Raw genomic sequence first — 5,455 nt, forward strand, 5'->3', positions numbered from 1 at the left:
ACCCCAGCTTTTGGGACAAAAATCCACTATTTGATAAACACTGCTGGGAAAATTGGAAGACAGTGTGGGAGAGATTAGGTTTGGATCAACACCTCACACCCTACACCAAGATAAATTCAGAATGGATGAATGACTTGAACATAAAGAAGGAAACTATAAGTAAATTAGGCAAACACAGAATAGTATACATGTCAGACCTTTGGGAAGACTTAGAAAGAGTCACAAAATGTAAAATAAATAATTTTGAGTATATCAAATTAAAAAGTTTTTGTACAAACAAAACCAATGTAACTAAAATTAGAAGGGTAGCAACAAATTGGGAAACAATCTTCATAAAAACCTCTGACAAAGGTTTAATTACTCAAATTTACAAAGAGCTAAATCAATTGTACAAAAAATCAAGCCATTCTCCAATTGATAAATGGGCAAGGGACATGGATAGGCAATTTTCAGTTAAAGAAATCAAAACTATTAATAAGCACATGAAGAAGTGCTCCACATCTCTTATAATCAGAGAGATGCAAATCAAAACAACTCTGAGGTATCACCTCACACCTAGCAGATTGGCTAACATAACAGCTATGGAAAGTAATGAATGCTGGAGGGGATGTGGCAAAGTAGGGACATTAATTCATTGCTGGTGGAGTTGTGAATTGATCCAGCCATTCTGGAGGGCAATTTGGAACTATGCCCAAAGGGCGATAAAAGACTGTCTGCCCTTTGATCCAGCCATAGCACTGCTGGGTTTGTACCCCAACAAGATAATAAGGAAAAAGACTTGTACTAGAATATTCATAGCTGCGCTCTTTGTGGTGGCCAAAAATTGGAAAATGAGGGGATGCCCGTCAATTGGGGAATGGCTGAACAAATTGTGGTATATGTTGGTGATGGAATATTATTGTGCAAAAAGGAATAATAAAGTGGAGGAATTCCATGGAGACTGGAACGACTTCTAGGAAGTGATGCAGAGCGAAAGGAGCAGAACCAGGAAAACATTGTACACAGAGACTCATACTCTGGTACAATTGAAAGTAATGGAATTCTCCATTAGTGGCAATGCAATGTCCCTGAACCATCTGCAGGGATCTAGGAGAAAAAATACTATCCACAAGCAGAGGATAAACTGTGGGAGTAAATCAAAGTATGGGTTGACCTGGGAATAGGCTCTCAACAAGTTCTTGGTAGAATTTTTCTACTCTATTGGATATTGTTCCATGAGCTATTATCAAGTATGATTCTTTCTTTCTCTCTGTGTACAAATGCACACACAGATATTATATAAAATATATATTTATTTATATATGCGACATATATAACATAGAAATATACACAGTTATTTATATAGGCTATATAAATATATAATATAAATATGTACATTTTTATTTATATGTGCAATATACACACATATAAAACATATACACATACACTCATTTATTTATATAGGCAATATCCATATATAATATAAAACATATATGTTTATTTTATATTCAATAGACATAATATACATATACACTTGTTTGTTTATATATGTAATATACATATATCACATAAATATATATGTTTATTTATATATGCAACACACATATACAATACACTATATAAATATACACACGTTTATTCATACAGGCAATATACATATGATATAAAACACACATTTATTTATATAAGCAATATACACATGTAATATAAAATATACATTTATTTCATATTTAATAGACATATAATATAAAATATACACTTGTTTATGGGGGCAATATACATATATCATATAAATATATATATATACGTTTATATATGCAGCACATATACACACATGCCATATAAATATACACATCATGTTTATTCATACAGGCAATATACATATGATAGAAAACATACATTTATTTATATAAGCAATATTCATACGCAATATAAACTATACATGTTTATATATGCAACACACACATATAATAGAAACACACATTTCTTTATATGTAATATGTACATATATTAATATAATATGCAATATTTATATATTTACATGTAACATTTATTGGTGCATAATATATACACATATTTATGCCTATATGCACACACACGAGTATGTATTTATGTATGTTACACACATATGCACACGTTTGCTTTGTATAGGCCCATTATGAGCACTGTAAGACAAAATGAACCAAATAAGCTTTGAAAACATTTTGTTGTCTTGAGGAAAATTTCACCATTTACATGATTTTTTTCTATAAGGAGAACCTTTGAGCAACATTTCCATGGAACTGCAACTTCTTTATATTTTTCTGACAATAGCACAAATGACCATGTCGCTGTGACGTTTTTATCGAAGCATCAGCTTTGTTGATCATCGGTCAAACTCACATGGCCAGTGTCTACACCTGAGTTAATCTTGGCAGCTTGTCTAAAAACTGTACTTCTTAGCACTCTTGGCCCCTTTTACTCTGCCACGGCCATTGTCTCTGCAGAAGCATCAGGTTTAAGAGTCATTTTGTGTTTTGATGGATTTGCGGTGGCTGAAGAATTCGTCACCTAGTGGGCAGCGTGTCGGTTATAAACTCTCAGTATAGAGAAGGGAGACAAGTTTAGACTTCGGTGCAGTGGTTCAAAGCAGTAGCAAGAGTTTGCTGTACTTAAATTTGGAAAACCGCTGATAACCAGTAGGTGGCCCTGTTAAGTAGGGCAAACCAAGCGGTCCATAATTGAAGCATGGGTCCGACAGTTCGCTCCCTTTCAGGAGTGTGACTTTTCCACTTTCTCTCCCTTCATGGAACTATGACTTTGCTTTTAAACTCCAGTGGGAATATGCCACTGGGCATTCAGAGACATGGCAACCCACTTGTTCACTTGTTTAACCCACTCTGGAGTTCATTTTATTAGTTCTTTGTTCTCATTTGGGTCTCAGGGGAATCTGATCGCAAGGATTTTGCTCTCCCTCTAATGCACTCTTATCTCAGTTCAATCCCATGGTTTATGAATTGCCCAGCAGATTTATTTCTCTGGCAGCTCCTGTTTGTTTTGTAGATCCTCAGTAATTTAAATCTGCTACCTTTTGAGTTTTCTTCCCAATCTCCTGTATATACGCAAGTAAGCAAGACTGGCACAGATTTGGTTACTTATCTGGCTTTTAATACAATTTCACACGCACAGCGAGAAAACCCAAGTGGAAAACGTAAGCTTAAAGAGATAACTTCTAAAAATCTCTCTCTGTTTCTCAGAAAGAGGTGAGGAGGCAGCAGAGTGGGTGAGAAGAAACAGCTCTGCTGCTTTCCCCTTCCTCTTGCTTTCCATGGGAGGGGCTGGTGAGGGCTGAGAGTTAATAAGGCAAGTTTGTGGGGTTTGGGTACCTTCTCAGAGGAGATCTGAAGAGAAGCTTCAGTGAACACCCATTCTTCCATATTATTACATGATCCCTGACAGACTGTCAATTGTACCCTTTGCAGGTTAATATTGTAGCATCTTCTTCCAGTTTCCCTAGCCCTCGTTACATTGTTCCTGACTCAAAGAATGCCTCTCTGGTACTCCTGTTATGGAAAGCTAAGAACCATTTGGCACACAGTTAACTCATGCAAGAAAAGTTTAGCCTAAGGACCTTGGATTCTCCCATGATTCGCTACCATCCTCAGTGTCAAAACTCATGTCCTTCTTAAGTCATGGAGGTGATGAGTAGAATTTTATCACTTTCACCCCAAACTAGATGGAGGCCAGAATCCTGCCCAATATACCCTAGAGCAGTGATGATGAACCTTTTAGAGCCAGATTGCTGGGCTCTCCCCCATCCAAGCATGCCACATACCTCTTTCCCCCACCAAATGCTGGGGGTGTCCTCTCCCTCACAGTAGAGGCAGAAAGCACTCCCATTGGGCTGCTGGGTGGAGGGTGGGTGAAGTAAGAAATGTCCGCAGAGAGTGTAGAGACAGGGAGGGGAGTGGCCCAAGATCTACACTTCCCTCCAGCTCTGCCACCTGTGAGCTGCCCACCTTACACCCTGTGCACTCCCATTGGCTGCTGGGCAGAGGAAGAAGGATGTGAAAAAATGTCATCAGGGGACGTTTCAGAGTCCCTCTGCCTTTCTAGTAATGAACTCTGGTGGGGGGTAGGGGAGGGCAGCTGCATGCCCACAGAGAGTGCTCTGTGTGCCATCTTTGGCACCCATGCCATAGGTTTGCCATCACTGCCCTAAAGAGATACTCCTTCTCCCATCTTTTTTGGTTATGTTCTATTTTTTTCATAGTAGAGTCCTTCTGGACCAGTGAGTGGTATTGGGCTCCCATAGATGATAATGATGATAATATATCTTGGGAATATCAGGCTTTTAAAATGTTCTAGAAATATCATTGTTATGAGGATCATGATTGTTTTTATTATATGAGGCAACATGGCAGAATAGATAGATATTTGGCTTCAGAGTCAGAAAGACTATCAAGTTCTGCCTGTGATAAATCCAGGCTATGTGACACTGGTTATATCCATTATCCCTTATTAGTGTCTCCAGGTAACTCTAACACTTTAAAGAGTGGTTGCTGACTTGCATTAGGAAAAGTGTTTCTTTTATTTTTTGAAATTTATTTATTTATAATATTTTTCCATGGTTACATGATTCATTATTTTTCCTACCCCTCTTCCCTACCCCCTCCTGGCCCTGACAAGCAGTTCCACTGGGTTATACATGTATCATTGTTCAAAACCTATTTCCATGTTATTCATCTTTGCAGTAGAGTGATCTTTTAACAGCAAAACCCCAATCATATCCCCACTGAACCATGTGATCGATCATATGATTTTATTTTGCATTTCTGCTCCCACAGTTCTTTCTCTGGATGTGGATAATCCCTCCAATTGTTCTGGATCACTGCACTGCCACTATTGGAGAAGTCTATTACATTCAATTGTACCACAGTATGTCAGTCTCTGTGTACAATGTTCTCCTGGTTCTGCTCCTCTCACTCTGCATCAATTCCTGGAGGTTGTTCCAGTCTCCATGGAACTCCTCCACTTCATTATTCCTTTGATCACAATAGTATTCCATCACCAACATATACCACAATTTGTTCAGCCATTCCCCAATTGAGGGACACCTCCTCATTTTCCAATGCGTGTGGCTATAAATATTTTTGTACAAACATTTTTTTTTATTTCTTTGGGGTATAAACTAAGCAGCGCTGTGGCTGGATAAAAGGGCAGACAGTCTTTTATCGCCCTTTGGGCATAGTTCCAAATTGCCCTCCAGAATGGTTGGATCAATTCAAAACTCCGCCAGCCGTGTATTAGTGTCCCAATTTTGCCACATCTCCTCCAATATTTACAAAGGAAAGAGAATTTCTGCACTGGTAATTCCTTTTGCCAATGAATTCATGGCATGGATACTGCATATGGTTTGCCATTTCCTTCTCTAGCTCATTTTACAGTTGAGGAAATAGGGTGAAGTGACTTGCCCGGGGTTACATAGCCAGTAAGT

The sequence above is a fragment of the Monodelphis domestica genome, chromosome 6 (assembly GCF_027887165.1).
Source record: "Monodelphis domestica isolate mMonDom1 chromosome 6, mMonDom1.pri, whole genome shotgun sequence".
NCBI lineage: Eukaryota > Metazoa > Chordata > Mammalia > Didelphimorphia > Didelphidae > Monodelphis > Monodelphis domestica.